Genomic DNA, 24,813 nt, shown 5'->3' with positions numbered 1-24,813 from the left:
TTACAAATGCATCATTTTATTTAAGGAACTCGGAGTCTGACCCTATGCCTACTTTTGTTCAAGTATCTGATGTTGTTTATTTAGTAACTTGAATCCCAATTAATAGGAGCAAAAACATCTGTCTACAAACCAAAATAGTTTCAAAATAGCAGCATTTTAGCTGTGACAAATGCACAAATCAGATTAAGGCAGAAAACATTTTATTTCAAACAATTGACTAACTATAAAAACCGATAATGATTACATTTGGGCTTTTCTGAGTTGGCAGACACAATTTTTCTTTTGATAATTAAAAGATGACATCCAAAGCTTGACCAATCAGAAGCTAACTGATACAGTCTCTTTTATAAATAAATTGCAAGTTCATGGCAACTAGTTGTAACTAATTTAGAAATGAAATGTTTAATGACTACAAACCAATTGTATCTCTGTTTTATTTTATCATTATAAGGTAATAAATACATATAGTTCTTTCTTCAACTCTTTCCCTACGGTAAGCCGATATATCGGCTTTCGCGGTAATTCAAGTACAGACCGTAAGCTAATATATCGGCTTTGCAATAAGGCTTCAATTTTATTTTAATTACAAAGCCTATACAATAGCTACAGCAATCATATTTGGTCTCCGGTAAAATAACCTAGTTGCCTATCATTTTCTATTAATAAAATTTTTTAGGCTAAACATTTTCAACAATTCACGGTGATAAATGTACCACTTGTAAAACGATATATCGGCTTATAAATAGGGTTTCACTTTTCTTTTCATTACAAGGCCTATACATTAACTAGAACAATCAAACATTGTCTCCAGTGAAACAACCTTGTGGCCAATCACCTGCACTTTACATAATTTGTTTTGGTCCCACGATTCAATTTCTAATTATCTTTCAAAACAGCAAAACCAGATCGTTATTGGCATGGCAAGGAAAAACACACCGTGTTCGTTGAACGCAAATTATCCGCTAAATATTTTACGACAATGGATTTTACATTGTACTTATATTGTAGAAACTTTTGTTTTGAATAAGATGAATTTTACAGTAAAACGATATATGTTTTTATTCTTGGGATATTGCTAAAATATTAGCTGTACGTCAGCTTTTGGAAAAATTTGATTTATTGATTCAGGCCGAATATTCATTCGTTAAGATTTTAATGCGGTAGTGAAAGAGTCAAAGGCTGTGGGTTATGTTGTCAACAAATAATCAATGAATTAATCAATTCAGAGTCTGACTCCATGCCCTCTTTTGTTCAAGCATCTGATGTTGTTTATTTAGTTAATTGAATGCCAATTAAGAGGAGCAAAAAATCTGTCTACAAACCAAAGTAGTTTTAAAATGACAGCAATTTAGCTGTAAAAAATGCACAAATCAGAATAAGGCAGAAAATGTCTCATTTCAAACAATTGAATAATTATAAAAACCGAGAATGCTTACATTATGGCTTTTCTGAATAGGCAGACACAATCTTTACTTTCCATAATTTAAAGATCATATCAAAAACCTGACCAATCAGAAGCTTTAAAATAACCGATACGGTTTCTTCTATCAGTAAAATGCAAGTTTCTGGTTGGTAACGATAATTTGGTCATCAATGTTTTCTGTTACACTAGTTATCATTTATAGTAAGCCATAATTGTTACTTGGAAATGCTCGTGCAAAGGTCTACTGTGACAAATAATTCAAAAATAAACAAAAAGATAAACAGTTCGCGGGCTAAATCACTTTAAATGTTACCTAATTTTTGTGCCAAAACATTTTTTTAAGCTATGCATTTTTCAGGTTTTGTTGTATTAGCCGCTCATAACAGCAACAGTAATAATCCATCTGAATTACCTAAAAAAATTGAATGTTTGTATAAGCATTGTAAAAAGCTCTAATCCACGCTCTGTAGAATGATACATTTTATTGTTTCTTTTTCTCATTCACCTTTTAACTTTCAACTTTAACCTTAATCTGTATAATCAAAACATAAATACACAACAGGTAATTAATAGTCCTCGCAAGTGCATTGATTTAGATAAAATATTAAATAATTTGTAACTTTACAAAGAGTACTTTAAAGTACTGAAGAGAAGATTCGCTTAGTTGCATTAAATGGTAATACTGACGCTAGTTTTTTCAACAATAATAAACAATTAACAATATTTTACTAGTTATGATCAGATTGATTGCAACTACAGCATTTTAGTTATTCGTTTCTATTGAACAATTATTTACAAAGCCTTAATTGGGTCTTGAAACTTGACATATTTCTGTTTTCAAAACGACGATAACTTTGTAAACAAAATAAAACTTGACAATTTACGCAGGTGCGTCTATTCGTGGCTGGGTTACGGTTTTTTACCTTAAAATATTGTTTCTGATCTGCATATCTAAAATGAGTGAGTCACATGTGATACATTAGATTATTCTTCACTTGAAATATTCTGATACAACCCATTTACCACAAAATAAATAAATTTCCTTTGACAATTAAATCGAATGGTTCAAAAATCTCTAAGACAATCAATTCCGCAATCGCAAACTCAAAATTAAACTGGCTCTTTGTCAATGAAGTTTGAAATATTACAGCTATGTTAAATATTTTGGTTTACCAAGAAAAAGATTTGAAAAATTCTACCCGTTGAACACATATTAAGACTAAAATGGAAAAACCAGTGATGTCACAATTTGCAGTTTTGAGAAAAAACAATTTTTAAGTTTGGACACTGTATCATGCAATGAAAATAAAGTTTATTACAAAGGTATGTAAGAATATGCAAGTTTGATGACAAATTCCTATTTTGGTGCTAACAAAATATGTTTTTAAGCTCTGGCATTGTTTTTTTGTAATTAAGTGGACAAAAACAAACATACGTGTTGACAACAAACATCACCTATTTTTTTCCATTTGACTTCTTTAAAAAGAATTTTCTCATAATAAAATCATTTTTTTCTACATGAAACTATATTTAATTATAATATAAGTACCGTTTTGAGAACCACATATCAGTTCTTTCAACCTGACTAATTTTAGCTCATAGCCAGCAGCAGCCATTCCGGAAAACTCTGCGTCACATCCAAGGAGCAGTAGTCCCTAGTCATCGCCTGGTAGGAACAGGCATTTTATTCCTGGCAGGTATTACCATGTCATCCTTCACCTAGACTATGATACACCACAGTCGGCCGTGTCTATTTATCCAGATCAGGGGGCAACTATTTACATAATCTTAGAGCTTTTCAAACTAAATGGCACAGGAATTGGTCACTAGGAATGAAATTCTTGAGATAGCGTTCTCACAGAGGTTGATTACTACAGAAACGTTTTTAATCTTTGCATCCCAGAGCGGCGAAGGCGGTGGTATGATCTCTCAAAAAAGAATTTGATCCGTCTAGAGTCTATTGTGTTGCTTATTTTTGAAAAGTACAGTTTTACCCACTGAAGGTGGTCTAGCATAACAAAATGTAAATAATAAATCTGTATGAAATAAATAAGGAAGAAATGTTTCCTGGAATAAAAGGCTTTTTGAAAAAATAAATTTTAGTGCACATGTAAACATAAAATATTTCATATCATAACTTTGCACAATGACTCAATTTTTAACACTGTTTTTCACATTTTCATTCATACTTAAAATGAAAAAGTATTATATCACTGGAAGTTTCCGGTTGGAAAAAAGTGTATAATTTGTAAAAGGAAAATTTGAATTAGTAAACAAAAGTTTAACTTGTTTTCATAAAATGTTCATATTGATTGCTGGTGTTCCATTGATAATTATTAAAAGACCATGAAAAATTGACTAATGATTCACTGGCGGGTTGTCTTTACAACTTTTTAAAAGTTGGTTGCATTTTTGAGATACTTTTCACAAAGCCTAAAATTAATGGTAAAGGAACCCAAATATTGAGTTTCAAAGGTGCAATCATCTTTTAAACACCAGTTCGCTTGGCATTTTGGGCAGGTGCTTCTGTTTGTGGTAGTCTTACGGTCCTTTACACCTTTTCAATGGAAAGATTGGTTTCAATCTGCGTCTTTAAAATGAACATTATTCAAGTGATGTTTTAATGCACTAGTTGTGCTTAATTTCTGGACACAGCCTGATTACAGACAATAAGAAATTCTACATTGACATTGAAATCTAAGAGTTCCAAATTCTTTTACAACTTCAGCTCCACATTCACAATCTCTCAGTTTCACTGGTTCTATCTTAATTGATTTCTGCAAGTATATATCAATGCTCAATATTTTGTGTTACCTTATTTGCTTCTAACAAATTATGTTATTTATTACCAACCACACATCGATTCAACACATCTGAACACCATTTTTTCTTCACAGTAACTACGGCCATCATAATACATTTTTTGTACCTCTTCACGACTAAGAGTGCATGGCCTGTAGGAACCTCAAATTTGAATTTAATTAGCATCACGATATATGTCTCGGACATCATTGCTGAAAAGTAGCCATACTTTGGTGTTAATTTTTACTAGAGAAATAAGTGTTTGTGCGATAATATCTAACAGCATTTCTTGCCAAAGAATTATTGCATATATGAAAATCAAATAGTCTGAATTACTATTATTTTGAGCAGCTTTTGTGAAAGAATCCAAAAGTGTATGTATTTTCAACTTCACTACTTAACAATATAGCGGAAAACTCAATTAGGCATATTAAAATTTCATTAGATGTATTCATGTCATGCCTTGTAAGAAGCAAAAAATAAATTGGGTGTGTAACAGAACTTGAGTTAGGTTTTAATGCTAATCACAGAGTACGGCTAAATTACTGATTTTGGTTATCAACATATAAACCTTAAAATTGGAAATTTGTATATTAAATAATTTTTATTGATTAATTATTAAAATTAAATTTACCAAAACAAGCGAATAATTATAGAAAATTGTTTTAATGTTTGACGAAGGTAACAGCTAACTAAAATGTAACTTTAAAGCGTATGTCAACTTTTACCAATAAGTTTGGCTCAACAACAACTGAACAAAACGCGGCCTAAACCTTTTGTGACATTTGAGACTAACTGTATTTGCACTTAGAATTTGTGCTTTTTGCAGGATTAAGTATTTGCTCACACCACATTCGACGGCTAGACACCAACTTGTCTGCGAGTTGGCCATGTATTTAGTTATTCGTAACTTGATGGAAAAATCCATAGTACTTTTGATACAAAATTATAGATAGATTAGGCAGCTTGAAATCAAGATTCTTGGAAAAGATATGCCTTACAAAATTGTTGCCATTACAACACTTAAAATAATGACTTAGCAATTATTTTGTAATTATAAACAAAAAACCTAACATACAAATGTGAGTATATATATTATACTGCTTACTCTGAGAATAGGTAAACAACGAAGCAACAAAGAGAGGCAGTCAGAGAAAAACAAAAAAAGAGACAGGAACAGCTAAGAATGGATAAAAAATAAGGATTATAAGCATTGCATGAAATAAAAGGAAAAATGTGGAGAATTAAGCATCAGGTGCCCAAAGCTGATGCAATTTTTGTGCCAACAACCGAGGCGGTTTAAAATACATCAAATAAACTAAACATAATTTAGTTTATTATTATGAAATTTAGGATCGTAGCACTCAATAAGATGAATTGATGCAAGTGGGGTGAGATGCAATGAATGAAAACAAACAAAAACAAACATAATCCAACAATGAAAGTTTGAAGTTTGAAAATGACATTCCTAAAGAAGACTGAGAAATTAACCTAGAAAATTGGGTAACGATAAAAGCATACTAAGAAATGAAGCAGACGATTGTCAGTGAAATAATTTTAAACAGCTTTTATTGAGCCAGTTAATGTTAGTTTTAAACACTTCCAGGCTCTCAAATATTAAACACCACTCGGAGTTGTTTTTTTATAATTGGAAGCTCACTTGAGCCCCTTTCTTTACATGTATTTAGTCATTTTAAGTACATTGATTCATACATACTTCAAACCATAACTTGAAATGGTCAAAAATAAATGAAATCAGGCGCTCATTATATTTAGCAAAACAAATTAAACAAATCAAAAAGAGACCACAATGAAAATGAGAGCAATAATAAATGGAATAAAAGTGAAAACCGTAAAACCTCAAAAAAGGCCTTATTTCATTGTATGCCACCTCCAATTGACTGCCACTTTGACATTCTTTGTTTTTGGCACACCCATATTAGCAGGAAATACAGTAAACAGAAAAGTGTTCAAAAAGGTGTACTAATAATGGCTCAATTAACTCTGTACCAATTGATTAATTTGTTGCTTGGTTTGTATCGACATCCAATTACTAGCTCTGAGAAGCCTCAATGTTTTTGCACGCCTTTAACAGCAGCACTGACAACATAATTACTAACTTACGGGCTAATAGGGTTTATTTTTTAATGCGATTTTGCAACTGAAAATTATATAAAAATGGTTTAAATTTGCAAGAGTTTGCAACTAGTTTAGTCTAGTTCAGTGCATACCACTCGTGCAGCTTTAAGTTTATCAAAACTTGTTGAAAAAGTATGCATAACATTTTTGGGTAAAAAAAATCAACACTTCTATTTCACACTTATTTTCCAGTACAGGCAGTGGGTCAGTCAGTTTTGACTGCAAACTCTAGGAAACATATCAATGAGTGTAATGAAAGTTTTTGCAATGCGGATCAAAGTTGTTATAAAATAAAAATATTATTTTACATGTAGAATGTAATAAAAATTGAAACCTCCAATAAGCTGCAAATCAGTGCACATGAAATAATCCCATTGAATTGTAACTGCAAGCCATGAATATTAACTGGTTGAGATATTTCTCATTTTCCAAATGCATATTTCTCTAAAGACCTCTTTTTTGTTGAAGGTAACTAAGCAGACTATTTGCATTTAAACAAAATAACGTCTATCAGTCAAGAAAATACAAAATATATGCGGCATTCACTTTGCGCAAAAAAAATCATGTTAATCTTCCCAAATTTCTATCTGTTCATTCAACAAAAAAATTGTAGCCAGTATTTAACACAACCTATATATAAGGAAAACTGTAGAAAATTAATAGAATTTAGAGCATTACAATGTTCAAATATAGGTTTTACAGATTGTAGAAAGCAAACATCAAAAAAACACAAAAATTGAAAGACAAACATGACTAAAAATTGAACAGCACAGGAAGTAAATCTAGGGAAACCATCATGTAGAGAAGGAAGTATGGCATTGATGTATGAATGAATGATTAAATAAATGGTGGAACTGTTTTCATTTGTTTGTTGCAGCTAAATGTTTGATGCACTTGACTTGTAGTTTTTGAAATATTCCGAAAAATGTTTTCAGGTAAGTTATCCTAACTTGACTGTTTTTTTTCATTATATTGCTAAACATACATCTACATGACTGAGAGTTGTGCATTTTTACATTTAATGTCCTTATCATTAGGGCTAACTACACACTTGCTTCTGTGCAATTCGCTTAAGCAAATCTGCTCCTCAGGTGACTAATTTCGTAATCACACACAATTTTCCACATCATTCACTACTTTCATGAAATTTAATTAAAATTAATCAAAAATTTTAACCTAACTGCTATATTACTGAACAATAAAAATAAGCAAAAATGGTCTCGCTTCAGTGCATAGTTGTGCTCACGCGGATGCTCATACAGATGCTAACATTTAGTCAACTGGCCAGAATCATTATTTTTTTCTATTGATTCAGTTGATTTATAAATATCTTTCCTAAAATATTTCCTGATTGAGAGAACATGTTCCGTGAGTACTGGTACTACAAGTGCGACCAAAAATGTGCTATTTTTCCCATTTAAATTTGGAGTAAACCACCAAATGTATGTGTATTAAAAATATTAGAACATCATTTTCAGAGTTATTTGTTGTGTTTGCTAATGACATTTTAGACTATATAATTTGAGTTGCAAACTGATGAAACTAATAATTTCCTTGAATTTAGAAAGATATGACAGCCCCTTTGAATTTAGCTTTGTGAAAGCACCAAGAGAGAAAAATTAGTCAATTTTCAATAACTTTGCTGACAGCCACAAGCCCAGCTGAACAGACACAAAATTTCTCGGTAGACTTTATTATGTTCACTGTTGAAAAACAATTGGTGAGTCAATTGCATTTCAACAAAAAAGAGCACAACCAAAGTTTTTTGCACTCGCTTGAGAAATTGATGCCCATCAGAGAAAATGTAAGTGGCTGCAACAAACTTCGCTTTCATTTTCATAACCTTTGGGGCTTCTAGAAACTTAGCAAGAATTCAAAGAAACATATTTCTCTATTAAATTTGCTAGTTATTTTGTGAAAAGCATTTAAAATATATCTGGTATAGTAATCTTTGATAATCTTGTTGGAACGTGGTCAATTTAGTAGTTGGGACCAAAAAAATCAAACCAAAGAGTGTTTATGATTTCACCATTTTGATTGTATAAAGATTTAACCTACATACTACTAGTTGCTTATAGCAGATTGAAATATGCAAAGGTTATATTTAGATTGCTTGTCTTACCTTTTTGCTAGAACATGGATATAAAACATTATATTCAAAATATCATAAGCCTTTATGTGGCAGCTATTTACGGCAGTTGAATATTTTAGTTTTCGTTCTAAATATAATAAGTTTCGTCGAGGTAGTTAGAGTTGTAAAACATAACTTCATTAAGTTCTGCAAAACAAAATAGAAAACAAAATTATAAAAATGCAAAAGTTGCAAGCTTTTCTTCAATTGCTATTTTTTAACATATGCATACAAGTAAATGTTCCTTCTGTTTTTTAACCTAATTTTTTGTGATAAGTTGAAACTTGTTATACCAAATTATTATTATACTTGTTATTACATCATTATATAGTGATGATATAAACATCATTACAATTATTTTTTTTTATTCTTTCAAATGAGTCAAACATAATTTTTAGCCATGGCTAATTTGGTCTTCGTAGACTTTGTATTTTTTTACCAACGAAATTAAACCAGAATAGTTAACTGGCCTCTTTAATGAAGGTTGTCGCTAAAAATTTAATGAATGTGATCAATTTTTGAAAAAAAATTCCACCTCACACAACTGTTTATACATTGTACTTTATATAAAAATATCCAAAACCAGATTACTTAACATATCAGTGGCAATTATAGGCTAAAAATGAAAAGTGTGGTTGCAAGATTGAAAATTTGGATGTTGAAGGCGATTAAAATGTTACAAAATGGAAAAATATAAAATATTATGGTAATTAGGGTTTTGAGTGACTGTTTAGAAATTAAATTTCACAGCATATAATTTTGTTTCATTTTTTGTCCAATGAATATCTTGAAGGAGTGACCAACTCATGTTTCATCTTGTTTTAATTTGGGGCTGTTGTTGAGTATCTGTTTTTTTGATAAATAAAAAAATGATTGGCTTTTTTTTTTAATTTTGAGTTTTCTTTAATTGTTACTGTAATATTATGATTCGTTACACATTTTGCCATTTTTAACTAGGCATTCTAAGCTTTTGATTTTAGTCAGATTTTTTCAAGCCATGGGATGACACAACATGTTTTAGTAAACAAAAAAGACAAGATACAAATATCTTAATAGGTTTAAAGTTTTTTGTGCTATCTGCTATATATACTATCTACTGTTTTACTGTCCTTCCTGCAGCTCCTAAAGGCTTTGTGTTGCTAGTAGTTGTTAACCATTCTATTGCTCGACCAACTTCTGCAGTATCTTGTTCTTCTAAGTATTTTACTATTTGATGGACCACAACTTCTGCTAGCTGAAAAAAATACTCACACTGGTGTTCATGTTTACTGAAACACGATCATTTCATTTTGTAAATTACTTATAATTTTCAGATGATTTTATTAGCAAAAAGAGCACAATAAAGTGTTATACTATACTTTTTAACACAAATGAATGCTGATATAAAATATTAGTTATTGTTTTTCCAATAGTGAAATAAAGCAGTTTCAAAATCTAAACAAGTTAGATCAACAACCTTAACCAAAATATTTTTTCAAAGATTTTTGCTATTAGAAAAAGGATAATAGATTATCAATGTTTCTGTTTAACTACATAAACTTTTTTTTTAAATTTTTTGATATTGTGTAAATATTCAAAGTGATCAATAATAACAAAAACAGTAATAATAACAATGGCAATAATAACAACAAAAAGTACTAAAAATAAGAATAAATAAATTAATAAGAAGAAATAAATGTAATGCAAATATAATACCAGCTCCAAAATAAAATAAAAAATGGCTAAAAGCGTGCAGCAGAAATATGACTCGCAGAGGATGCTGTGCCTGGCTGGTTTTATGTAGCAAATGCAGAAACAAACCCAACATACACATGTTTTCATAAAAGCGATTGCCAAAATGCATGATTTGTAAATACACTTATGAAGAACACAATATGAGTAATATTATGGTGAGAAAATGTTACTAAGGATTTACCTTTAGGAAAAAAAGATTTATAAATGAGATGATCGAACCATAGCGAGAAAAAGGTATGATATGATATTTTGTGATTGACACAGTCAAAAGCTTTGCTGAAATCCAAAGACATCAAGCAAATCTTCTAACCTCTGGTTTTTAAATCCAAACAATCTGAGATTAGTTTATGAACAGTATCAGTGAATGAATGACTTTTTCTGAAACAACACTGATAAGGATGTAAAATATTATTTTTGGACAAATGAGAGTAGATGTGAATATTTAAGTGCTTTTCAAAAACTTTGGATAAAATAGGGAGTACTGAAATAGGGCGGAAATTTGATGGGTTGCTATTATCTCCTCCTTCAAACAATGGAGTAACTCGTGCATTTTTCCATGCAGAAGGAAAATAGCCATCAATCAATATTCTGTTAAACATATCAGTGATAATAGGTACAATGAATGAATTGTTGCTTTTATCATTTTTACAGAAATATTGTCTATGCCTGAGGCTTCGGCATTAGGAATGTTACTGATATATTTTACAATATCATGAAGAGTAATTTTTGGAAACTCATTAAATGCGGTCTTCAACGCGGTGATTTGACAAGACAAATAAGGATTGGATGACGGTAAAATTTAATTTGAAAGATTACTTGCAGTAGACACAAAATGTGAGTTAAGTTCTGAAGCTGACAAACAAGTGTCACAGCTTTGATGTTTCATATTTTTCACATTCAAAGCTTGCCAAAGCTTACGCGTATCACCAAGCTTTGACTGTTTAACAAGTTCGTCGATATATGTATTTTTTTTTCTTTTGATGAGATTTGTGACAAAATTGCACTGCTTTTTGTAAGTAGTCCAATCTTTGCAGTCTTTCAGTTTTTCTCTCAACTTTATATTTTGCTGTACCTCTTTGTCAATCCAGATAGGTAAAGATTCGAACTTGACTTTTCTAGTTTTAAGAGGTACTAACTCATTGACAGCCGTAGAAAACTTTTGATTAAATAAGTTAATCATGTCATTAGTGTTCTTTGTAATCAAAATATCATTCCAACTGATGAAAGAGAACTTATTTGAAATATTATAAGGAACGAATGCGGAGTAATCTCTATAAATGATTTTCCGAGGAAATGATTTATGTGCAACACCAACTGTTCTCACAATAAATACTAAATTATGATCACTCATAGACAATTTAAGTACTCCAGAAAACTTGGTGTGATGAGAGAAATTTGTATACATATGATCAATTAATGTTGAGGAGTTTACAGTTACTCTTGTGGGTTTGCCAATCAGCTGTTTTAAAGACAGCGGATTACATATTTTCCTTTTCCAATTGGAACTTTCTTTTGTGTTCAACAAATTGATATTGAAATCACCTAGTATCAAAATTTTTTCAGTGTTGCTGTAACACTCTTTCACGAAATCTGAAAATTTTATTATCCAATATACTGTAGAATTTGCAGGTCTATAAACAAAAGACACTATGTAAGGTTTCAAAATAACTGGAATGATTTTAATAAAAAGACTATCAGCAGCAATTTCATTAAATTCCAAACGCTTGAAATTAGTGGAGTTGTGAATATAGCATAATTATAAACCACCGCCCTAGTTATAGTTCTTATCATTTCATATCATGATATAACCAGAAATTTTAAAGTAATCATCACCATGTCTAGCTCCAAGAAATGTCTCAGAAAAACAAACAACTTTAAATTTATACTTAAAAATCAAGTACTTAACTTCATCCATTTTGGAAGATAAACCTCTTATATTTAAATGGGCAATGGAAAATCTTTTAGAGAGAGATCCATCATTTAAGAGGTTCAGCATGACATAAACAATGAGTTGATGGTATACTTATTCCATGTGAGATGATGTTTTGGTAGAATAGGGAAAAGGAGAATTTAATCTTCAATGACCTCAATCTTTTAACATCTTTGAACAATCTTTCTATGAAGGCATCAGGGTCAGTATCTTTGGTATCTTGATGTATTTTATTGTCATCTGCATCGAGTGGGACACCTTTACCAATAACTACATTCTCGTTAAGAGAATCTGGATCAATGGAACGTCTGCAGGATAATCCATCAAACAGATCAGATTTCCAGCAATCTGTAACTCCTTTAGCGATGTCCCGGGATCGGAATCGAGTCATAATTCTAGGATTGTTTGATTTGAAGTTGTAGCGAGTAACGAGTTGAATGATGGTTGGCCCGTACTGACTGGTTATAGCTTTCCGTACCATGTCTTGATTAAATGATTTATGGAAATAGAGTTTGGTCGAATTGAAACCACAATGTTGTTGCTTCCAACAAAAGCAGTCTTCTGATGTTTAGATTAAGCTGGTTACCTGACCGATGTTGCTGGAATACGCTGATCAACATCCATTAGGGTAAGATTTGAAGTTGACAACATATTTTGTTTGTTGTGCGATCTACTTTCTGGGTTTGTACACACTGTAGCATTAGCTGAATGTTTCCTTAGTGGTTGATCTTGAAAATAACGATTTCGCTTTGTTGTCTCAGCATAAGAACTTTGTTGTTCCTTGAGCTCATCAAATAATGATTTTTGCATAGCTAAAAGTTTGTTGTCAAACTGATTTGATGACCATGATAAATACCTGATGAATTCATCCTTAAGATTTTCTGTCAAAATAGATGTCGATAGTAACTTGTCAATTTTTGTTTCCAAATCCACAACTCTAGTGATTAAGAATTCCACTGTAGTACTCACTTTTGAGCAGTTTTTACATGTTACTGTAGCCTTTTTGGAAGTAGTGTATGAAGCACTTGTTGAGGCTTCATGATTGATTGTAGACAGACACAAAGGTACTGATTGAATATATGATGGAGAATTAGATGAAGACAGCGTTGAAAGCTCATCAATGCACTTGGTTTCATTTGCATATTAAGAGCCTTCTCTTGATCTTCTGTAAAGGTGGTTAATATCTGTTCATGGTGGTAAAAGAAGATGTCAAGATTTGTAAGCTTGTTCACAAGTATTGTACTCGTAGTGTCGTAAAAATTTACAGTATACAAGGCTGAAACACTCGAGTGCACTACTAGACCAGAATGGGCTATATTCTCTTTGATCGATTCCACTTTATAGTTAGATGAAGGGTGAACCACGAAACTACGTTTGAAAACCTCATAACCGACAGCAGTACAATTTATTACTATCTTTGGGCTTTCAGGCTTACCCAGAATGTCGTAGGTAGTTTTAGTCCTTTCGGCATGATCTATTTTCTTGTAAAGAGATTTGATCATGGACAAGATGTATGGCAGCTGATTGGATTTTAATACTCCACTTGTTTCTTCTTCAGAAGTCTGACTGTCCAGTTCATCTATCTGCCCTTCTTTATTAGTTTCAGAAGATTGCTTTTTCCTCTTTTTTGACTTGTTACCCATTGCTTTTCGGAATTATTTCAAATTAAAAACAGCAACAGAAAGAGCACAAATAGACTTCCATTGCACTACGGTAGTTGTTGAATGTGATGAATGAGCCTTTTACTTGGTAGTTGATGTCAATAGTAGCTACTGCTTTACTCTCCATTCCAGTTAATATTTGAGAGTAAGGATTTGATAATAAAGAAACTGTATGAAGGAGTTTAAAGGACTTTGGAAAAGTATTAGAAGGTCGAAGCTTGACTTGCTTATCAATTAGGTACCGATCTGTGGAGACAACTCCTAGCATTATCTCACAGCTACTACCTGTGAATAAGGGATAACGTATTGTAAAATGCATGCAAGAAATAATAATTGAGTGTGAATACTAATAGTGGATATTGAGATGCTAGTCAAGTGAACACTCTGATTGAACCGTCACAAATGTATTTATAGAAAGTTTGTAATTCTGTAAAATAAAAATTTTTGTTGTTATTTATAACCTGCTTCTGAAAACATCTGTCCAAAAAAATTGTGTAAATTGTTTATTTTTCTGAATAATTTTTTGCTTTAGTATAATTGAAAATAATTTTTTTCTGAATTATATTTATTTATTAGCTTGGTCAGAAAAAATAGTTTAAAATACAGTTGTTTGTAATTTATTTGCATTATTTTAGCTACTCTGATACTTCAATACATTTACATTAATTACAATGCAGCATATAATTCATGTATAGCCATCTCTAAGGCTCGGTATAGAAAAAATGGGGTGTTACAGCTTATCAGCAGTGGATAATTTTTACTAGCAGAGTTATGTGTATGAGTCTATCATTGTATGATATGGTAATGACACAATTTCCATGTATAAGGAAAGTTTCTTTAGCATGTTTTTTAACAATAGAATAAAAGTTAAAACTCATGGATATGTTGAACATTTATATTAGACTGTCAGCATTATTTTTATATATCATAAAGCCTTAGTGGTTGTATAAATATTATCCCACGAACAATTGAGCGAATGCAAAGTTTGGGAGTTTTCATGATAAATGCTAAAATGATACTAATACTAAAATATATTTAACAATATGACATGGGAATAAAAATTTAGTTGGATGCACAGACAGAATCTGCAATAATATGTGCATTTACATTTAAACTTTTAATGAGCGTTGTAGCTTAGCTAAGATTTGTGGGGATAACTAAGAATGTGGGGATGCGATGTGAAATCATTTGCTAAACATTCTAGCAAGGTATTTCCTACAACATTGCTAAAACATTGAAAATGTGTCTACAAATAATGTCGTGACAATGTTGCGATGAAATGTTTAAGGACTTTGTGGAACATTCCCGGAACATTTTGGAAACTTGACATTGTTAGTTAGGATATGATACACATCATAGAGAGCACTGCAAACTAGGAAAAGGCAGTTCTCTAATGAAACTAAAATAATACAAGGTGGTTTTGTTTTGTTTTTTTCAATTTTGGTCAACTAACCTTGACCATAATTAAACTGAATATTATGAAGTAACAATATTTGCTGCTGTGCTACCAATTGTCATCATGATATAGTAGTTTCCGTAACAACGGTATACTCATCAGTCAAGCATGAAAAAAAATGCTAAAAAGCAATATAGGCCTACCCTAGCATGCCCTCAAGTTACTCTGACCTTTTATACAAATAATTTGCTCACGATGTAGAACACGATGAGTTTTTGGCACTTTTATTTAAAATATTTTTCGTCATACGGTACTGTCAAATTAATAAAAACAAAATTTGGCAGTCAGTGCGCTGATCATTTCGGAAGGAGAATTAAGATGATAAGCTATTATTATAAATTCCTTTAACAACGAATTAAAAATGTTACAACGCTCTATATTGTGGAGGACCGGGACATACATGTATATTATTTACTGCACTTATATATATATATCCGCACTAGCAATTACCCGAACCTCTCGAACTTCCTTTATCGCATACTTGAACTGCCTTTTTATTATTATATAACTATACTACTGAACTGCCTTTTTGTTACATAACCATACTAATCCTGTTATATCTTGCATGTCCTTTGTGATATAAATAGATCGGTAGGCGGAGCTAAACTATAGGCGCTGGCTATATAAGCCAGCGCGGTAGATAGGCAAGGTGTGCTTGATTCCACTCATACTTGTGCATACTTGTATTGAAGATATCGATAATAAACTGCTATATACTCATACAAACTGCTTCTATTGACGCCTGCCTGGTTGGCTCACCGATTGTACAAGCAGGCTCAGTGCAACCAACAGACGGAGCTGCCAGGGTGACTCTAAGAAGGCTAGGAGGCGATCCACGGCCTTGTCTAGACTCGATCGGGTGTGCCATGGCACTAGAGATCCAGTCTTAAGACCAGCCATTAGTGGATCCAGACTAGCCTGGGATAGAGATCCAGAGGCAGGCCGGGGGTTTGGTTTCGGAGCAAGCCTGACTACTAGATTCTTGTCTTGGACTGACTGGACCGCCACAGGCAGGTCAATCAGGCCTCGGACAAGGTCAGCCAGTAGCCCAGGTTGCGACTCCCTTGTTAGGAAGTAAAGCTGACTCAGCTACCGGAGTCAGATCCTTTACACTGGTGGCAGCAGTGGGATTTGCTTAACCCACAACAGGACGACTAACAGGGACTAAAAAAAAAGACGACGCAGGTATGACCAGACGGACTCGCAGCGCGGAAAGACCGGAAGCTCTCCGAATGGAGGGACTAGGAGGTCTAGAGCGATTGACGGGTGTCTTGGAAAGACTGCTCGTCAACCAGGGAACACAGGGACCCCCTGCACCAAGAGAACCATTCAGAGCCCCAGAATATGACGGGAATAGCGATGTAGAGGCCTTCGTCAGGCAGTTCAACGATGTAGCCGTTGCAAATGACTGGGGGCCAGGGTCCGCGCTGCTACACATCCGAGAGAGACTGCGAGGGCAGGCTAAGGACTGTGGACATGGGCAGACCATACACGGCGTATTTAACAACCTCCGGGCCAGGTTTGGACTGACACCCAAAGAAGCCAGAGCCAAACTGCAGGGCCTAAAAAAGGACCAGCAAGCAACGCTATTTGAGCACGCCACCCAAATAGAGAAGCTGACCGATATCACGTTTGGGGAAATGTCAGATCGCCTGAAAGAGGAGATGGCCGTGGACACGTTCTGTGGTACGCTGGGCAATGTTTATTTGCAGCGACATCTGCTAGCGGTGCCTACTCCTACGTTGGAGGCAGCCGTGAGAGCAGGGAACGAGTACTTACAGGTTCGAACTAGTATAGCATCTCATCAAGCCCAACCCTTCAGGTTGGACGTCAGGGCAGTCCAGCCAGACGAGACAGGACAGGGCGAGGAAGAGCGGGGCCCCAAAGAGCCGATTGTGGTGGCTAGGACTACCCCGAATACCCTCGAGCGGCTGTTGACCTCGGTGACGGACCTAGCCAAAGAAGTGGCCAAGTTAAAATTGTATATCCATCGACCGCAGTCTATTACAGAAAGCGGGACGAAGAAAAAGGAAATGGCGAGATGCTGGGGGTGCAACCAGAAAGGCCACCAGAGGAGAAGTTGTCCGCGGAGGCAGGCAAATCAGAGGACACCCTATACGCAGGACCAGGGAAACGCCTACGGCCCGCAGCAGTAGGTCTACCTGCTGGCTGCACAAGGGCACCCGGACACGAAAAACACAGACAACGTAACAATACAAGTCGAAGGGAATCTGGGGTTGATCCGGAAGGTTGGCAGCATCCGACTAAAACGGCGGCACCGGTCAAGAGACCCCCGGTAGAAACGATTCCCGTCTACAACCCATACCAAAGTCTATGGGAACTGGACGAGGAGGAAGAGGGATGCGAGGCGAGCCCCCGTGACTCACCGCGGGCGGCCAAACAGGCGCAGCGGCAGTACCTCCACCAGATCCAGAGACTGGACGAGAAACGAAGAGTTTATGGACGTACCAGAGAACCAGAGAGGCCAGGGCGGAAGGGAGGTCCCACTAGGGCCGAGCACCCCGAGCGATCTGGACAGCAAGGGTCGGGACAGAGAGCGGATTCAGGGGTAACTGAAGCTCTCAAGAGACCAACGCTGTACAGATCAGGAAGAAGGGAGCTTGCGACCCAGATGGAACCCCGCCGTAAGCCTAGACAGGTTAGGTCAGAGAGAGATGGCCCCACCGGCGCTGAGCCGTTCAGGAGATCCGTATCAACCGGATCGGGATGGAACGAGGACCCAGCAATGGTGGAGCATCTCCAGAGACCGGAGTACCATAGACCCAGAGACGAAAAGGGCTGGAATGAAGCCGAACCCCCGAGACGGGGGCCGACCCGAGGCGGCCATCTCCGAGGAGGGAATCTAGGCCAACCCACGAGTCCGGTGTCGGGTCCGACAGGCCGGTACGGGGAGAGCACAAGGCCAGCTACTCCCGAGGAAAGCCTGGAGGACCAGCTCGAAAAGAGTCCACCACCGGACAGGCCTAGGGGACGTCCGAGGAGGAAAAAATCGGAAGAGATGCTCGATACCGCCGCAACGGGGGAAGGGTTGCCAAGGGTTGGAGCCTTGGAAAAACCCCATAGGTCGAGCTACTTCCTACCGGGAAAGGTAGAGAGGCAAGACCTCCTGTTCCTCATAGACACCGGCTGCAACACTAACCTACTCTCCAAAAAGGTGTTCGACAGAATGCCGGAGCGAGTGAGGGTGCAGTTAGAAGAGAATGACCGGTACGGACTCATGGCAGATGGTAGCAAGCTCCAGTTTTATGGACTGATAAGGCTAACCGGAAGGATCAGGGATGTGGCTATGGAGGAGAACTTCCTCGTAAGCCAGATCAGCGAAGACGCTATTCTGGGTATGCCTTTCCTGATCTCCCACAAGTGTCAGATTGAATTCGGCCGACCCGTCATTTCCCTAGGGAATAGGCAACTTACTTGCACCGACAAATACGGGAGGATAATGGTGTCCAACGTTCACGCCTGGAAGAAAGTTACTATCCCTCCCTTGTCGGAGGTAAGAGTGATGGGGAAGATCTCCGCCAGAAATTACGTCCCGATGGGCTTGATAGAGGGCTCTGATCCACACATACCCGTGGCATGCAGCCTGAACAGGCCTGGAGAGGGGGGTGATGTCACCATACGATGCCTGAACCCCGGACGTCAACCGATAGAGTTGGGCGCCGGACACGTCATTGGCTCATACACGGCTGTGGAAGAAGAGGACATACAGACGGATCTCTGGTCTGGGCCGGAACGCGGGAGCCTCAACGAATCAGGAGTGGGGTGTGCCACTGTAAGGACGGGGGAAGCCGTCCCGGGTCACCTGGCTGAGCTATATCGGCAGGTCCTCCCAGGATGCCGGCACGAAGGAGAGAAGCAGAGCCTGGCCCATCTTCTGACCAGGTACCAGGACGTGTTCAGCAAGTATGATGGCGACGTAGGAAGGACCGACCGATTCACCCACAGCATACCCCTGATGGAGGGTGCCAGGCCGGTCAGACAACCCCCCCACCGGTTGGGACCCCTCAAGGAGGCAGAAGCGGACAAACAAGTACAGGAACTACTGGAAAAGGGTTTGATCGAGCCTGCCAATGGGGCATGGAGTTCCCCGGTCGTCATGGTGAGGAAGAAGGATGGCGGATGGAGATTTTGTATTGATTATCGACAGCTGAATGCGGTCACCCAACAGGATGCGTACCCCATCCCTAGGATTGATGAAAGCCTGGACGCCCTGGCAGGAAGCCGATTTTTTAGTACGTTGGATCTGACCAGTGGATACTGGCAAGTACCGCTAGATCCGGACGCTCAAGAGAAATCCGCCTTTGCCACAAGAAGCGGGTTGTGGAAGTGGAAGGTACTGCCCTTCGGATTGACGTCGGCCCCCGCCACCTTCCAAAGACTGATGGAGTCTGTACTTCACGGGCTCCATTGGAAAACCCTCTTGCTATACTTGGACGACATCATCGTAATTTCTCCAGACTTCGAGACCCATTTGGCCCGTTTGGGAGAGGTCTTCTAGAGACTCGCCGCCGCGCAGCTAAAACTGAAGCCCTCTAAATGCGAGCTCCTCCAGAGGAAAGTGAGGTACCTTGGCCATGTGGTGAGCCCGGAAGGAGTGTCCACGGACCCAGAAAAGGTAAAAGCAGTGGCCGAATGGCAAACCCCTCGAAATATAAAGGAACTGCAGGCCTTCCTGGGGACCACAGGGTACTACCGACAGTACCTGCGAGATTACGCCACTATTGCCAAGCCACTCACGATCTTGACTAGCAAAGGGAAGCCTTGGAGGTGGGGAGAAGAAGAGCAGCAGGCATTCGAGACCCTCCGACAAGGCCTGATCTCGGCACCAGTGCTGGGGTACCCCAACCCAAAGAGTCAATATACTCTGGACACTGATGCCAGTAATGTGGGAGTGGGGGCCGTCCTGTCCCAGAACCAGGGGGGCAGGGAGACTGTAGTGGCATACTACAGCAAGACCCTCAGCCCCGCCGAACAAAATTACTGTGTAACGCGCCGAGAGCTCCTGGCAGTAGTAAAAGCCGTCAAGCACTTCCGGCCCTACTTGTATGGTCAACAGTTCGTGCTCCGCACGGACCATGCCTCCCTGAGATGGCTGTGTAGGAGGAGGGAGCCGTCGGCTCAAGTAGCTCGGTGGCTGGAGATTCTGTCAGAATTCTCGTACTTACTGGAACACCGATCAGGGGCCAAGCACGGGAATGCCGACGGCCTGAGTCGACAGGTCTGCCCAAACGACTGTCGACAGTGTATCCGAATAGAGGAGCGAGACGGGGGCCCTAGCAAACAGGCATTGCTGGAAGGAGAGTCCGACACCGTGGCCGCAATTAAACTACCAGGAGACCGAAATTTCCGACAGCTGGTACAGAGCCAAATGGAAGGGACACAGGCCGTGGCCAGGATGTACTGGGCAGTAAAAAATGATCAAGAGCTACCAGAGGAGGAGCTGACTCTAGGGAGTAACGAGCTCCGGGTCCTACACAAGAGACGGGAGGCTCTGAGGTTATCCCCAAACGGCGTCCTGGAGGTCAGACTAACGACGGACGGCCACCCCAGATGGTGTACCCTATGTCCTCGGGCGGACCGGAGCCGGGTAATGTGGGACACGCACAGGCTTGCCCACGCGGGGGTTCACAAGACTGTAAAAAGATTACTACTCAATTGGTATTGGCCGGGCCTGAATGCCGACGTGAGACGACTCATCAAGACGTGTGAGATCTGTCAAGTGGCAAAAACCGGCGGGAATCACGCAACTAGGAGCAGACACCGATTGTACGCCGGGCGACCGTGGCAGAAGCTAGCGGTCGACCTGGTGGGACCAATGCCAGTGACTAATCGAGGGAACAAGTGGATCTTAGTGATTAGCGACCATTTCTCCAGATGGCAGGATGCAATAGCGATCCCGGATGCAACTGCCCCGGTGGTAGCCACAACCCTGGACGAAAGGGTGTTCTGTTATTTTGGCCTACCCGAGGAATTACACTCCGACCAAGGGGCTCAATTTGAGTCTAAACTCATGGGAGAATTATGTAGTCTATGGAACGTAGACAAAACACGGACTACACCATACCACCCCCAGGGGAATGGCATTGTGGAAAGAAACAATCGGAGCCTGGGAGATTCCTTGAGAGCCTTGCTCCTGCGCCATGGGCCTACAGAGTGGGACTTGTTGCTGCCACAGATAATGAGGGCTTTCCGGGGCACTCCCCACTCCGCCACGGGAGAAACCGCGAATTACATGATGATAGGCAGGGAACTGCGATTGCCAGACCAGCTCTCAGAACCCGTTGCAGTCACTGGCCAGGCGGTACAGCCCTACGTACTGGAACTGGCCAGCCGGCTGGAGGAAACGTATGAAATTCTCCGAGACCGCCAAATGAAAATCCGGGTGGAGGACGATGAAGAGCCCCCATCGTTTGGGACTGGTGACTTGGTGCTGCTGGTCAACAAGAGACGTAGACGTGGAGAAAACCCCAAGTTACAGCCCAAATATGTGGGACCCTATACAGTCACTAGGTGTAATCCCAACCATACGTACCAAGTAGAGAGACAAGGACAAATATCAGTACAAAACGAGGAGAGATTAAAACCATACTATGCGTGTCCAGAGGCGGATGGGAGGGCCCCAGCCACCAAGGAACCCTCCAGAAGGCCAAACATGAGAGGTGCCACTGGACGAAGAGAGAGGAGGCTGGAAGGGCTAGGAGAGATGCTGCCCACAGTAGAGTACACTAGAAGGGAGCCCCCTCCGCCAACGCGGCAGGAGAGGATGGAACCTCCCCCGGATATGGACAGTGACACGTTTAGGAGACGACTTCTGGAGGTCCTGGCCAGAGAAAGAGGGTCCGCCTCGGGCAGTCACGATCCTACCGAGGGGGTTGGAGAGGCAACAGAGCAACCCGGTATATCCAACACAGAACCAGAGGAACCGAGTCTCGGGCCCTGTTCCGAACCCCCGGTGGAGCATTCCGGACAGGATCTGACAGAAGGAGAGGCAGACAATACCGCAGTCGATGAGACCTCCGACTCCGGGGTCACCGAGCAAAGGGATCTGCCCCAACCCGAAGTTTCTATACCAGCACCAGCTGAAGAAGAGGTGCAAATAAACTCAGAACCAAGGGGAACAGAAAATAGTATGGGAGAAAGACGAGACGGGAGACCCCGGCGAATGATGGGTCCTCCCATCAGATACGGCCAGACTGTGTGCCACCAAATCGACCCTGAAGAAGAAGGATCGGAAGCCAAAGAAAGACAAGCCGAACTCAGGGAACGGTACCAGTCTACCAAAGTTACGGTGGAACAACTGGAGACCTTGATAGAGAGGGAAGGCCTGAGGACGAATCTAGAACTGATGTCTCAATACACAATTTTAAAGGAGTCAGTTGCCGAGCTAGAAGAGATGATGGCTGCGAGCCACCACGGAGAAGAGCAACCAGAATCAATCATACCTGACCGAAACATCTCGGAAAAGGGGGCGGAGACGGAGGCAGACGAAGAAAATCAAGCAGGAGAGGAACCGTCCGGCAATGAAGGCTTTCGACAGCCGACTCCGAACGGCAGAAAAATTCAGGAAGAAGAGCACGGCGGGACCGGAAAGCGGCCATCTTCTATTGAGACTGCCTCCAGTCACTTCAACTGTTGTACGCTAACGAAGAACCAGCTCTCTCCACAAACCTATATCGTGAAATTAAATATGAGACCAACTTCAGATGAAACCGGAGCCATCGAGGACCAAGAACTGCAGGAATTATTGACAGAATTAGATGAGATCCTGGAAGAAACCGAGATAACGACAGGAAAACAAGAAGTCGATCAGGTAAAATTACCTGGGAATAACGTAGCCAAGAGAAATATCGCATCCATTGCCTATAAGGGAGAGAGGCCGGTAGAACCGGCAATAACCAATACCAGGATGGTGCAAATGGTAGGGAACAGGACGCCCCAGGACAAAGCCAAGCCAAAACAAGCCAGGCAAAATTCTGAGGGCCAGAGTTTCCAAGTCAGGAGCAGAGGTAAACCACTCCAGGGTGGCCCTCCGCTAGAGACTAGCCAGAGGCACCAAATGTATACTCCACTACGACCAGGACCAATGCAAGCCTGCTCGATAAACCTACCAACGATTCCGGTCGATCAGACAAAAGAGAACGGACTGCCCAAGAGAAGGAAAAACCGGGAAACCCTCGACGGAGTAGCTGAGGATATCTGGTACTCCCCACTTCCTACGAAAAGATGGAGGCCGCAGAAGACCGCCAGAAGGGGCAATGCAGACTCTGTGGCTTTAGAAACAAGGACAGTAGGGTAGTAAGGAGACACATACGGCAACACTTCTGGCGCTACTGGTGCAAATGTCAGAAAAACTCATCGTCGTTCTTTAGTATATACAAGCACCAAAAGGAAGCCAAGGATTCCCGACTACACCCTAGTATTGTATACCAAGTAGACCAGGAGTGGTATACCGATTTTTGTACATACATGAAATGGACAGAGTGTCCCCCGTTTGGAACCTGCCTTCCCATAAAGGATGGGAATGGATGGGTACGAGGTAGAAGGATAGGACAAAAACGACTAAGGACAAATTCACCAGAAGAAAAGGGGTGTGCTGAACAGGAGACCCTCCAAGAAGACGGGAGGGACGGAAAAGCCGACCTCCGCGTCCACCTAAACCGATGCCGAACCGCCGAAGGAAGGGAGGAGCGGGTCCAAAGGCCTTTCCCCCAAGGGTATGTAATCCCAAGGGTAAATCAGAGGAAAGCGAGACTCATTAGTCAGGAAATAAACACACCGCCTAAGGGAGCTGGGATAGAGGTAGCAGGAAAAGGCGAGACCGCTTTAGAGATACACGTCAGTGCGGACGATATCGCTGGGGTATATGCCGGAGCCGGTGCCAAGACCAAGGAACCTACCAGCAGCAAGGTAACCAGGGCCAACGAGAACACACGGCCCCGGCGGGAAGAGTACAACCGTAGAGCAGAAAGAAAAGAGGAACGATACCAACGTTACACCCGGATGGCCGAGGAATGCCGTATAGAAGCTCAGAGGTTGAGAGCACAAGCGCGACGTTTCCGCTGAAACGTTACTTATGGTCATTACTTAATTGTTCACCCCTGGCCAAACAATTGGGGGGGAGAGTGTGGAGGACCGGGACATACATGTATATTATTTACTGCACTTATATATATATATCCGCACTAGCAATTACCCGAACCTCTCGAACTTCCTTTATCGCATACTTGAACTGCCTTTTTATTATTATATAACTATACTACTGAACTGCCTTTTTGTTACATAACCATACTAATCCTGTTATATCTTGCATGTCCTTTGTGATATAAATAGATCGGTAGGCGGAGCTAAACTATAGGCGCTGGCTATATAAGCCAGCGCGGTAGATAGGCAAGGTGTGCTTGATTCCACTCATACTTGTGCATACTTGTATTGAAGATATCGATAATAAACTGCTATATACTCATACGAACTGCTTCTATTGACGCCTGCCTGGTTGGCTCACCGATTGTACAAGCA

This window comes from Watersipora subatra, chromosome 5 (assembly GCF_963576615.1).
Source record: "Watersipora subatra chromosome 5, tzWatSuba1.1, whole genome shotgun sequence".
Taxonomy (NCBI): domain Eukaryota; kingdom Metazoa; phylum Bryozoa; class Gymnolaemata; order Cheilostomatida; family Watersiporidae; genus Watersipora; species Watersipora subatra.
The sequence above is the reverse complement of the archived record's forward strand: the minus strand, read 5'-3'. Positions refer to the sequence as shown.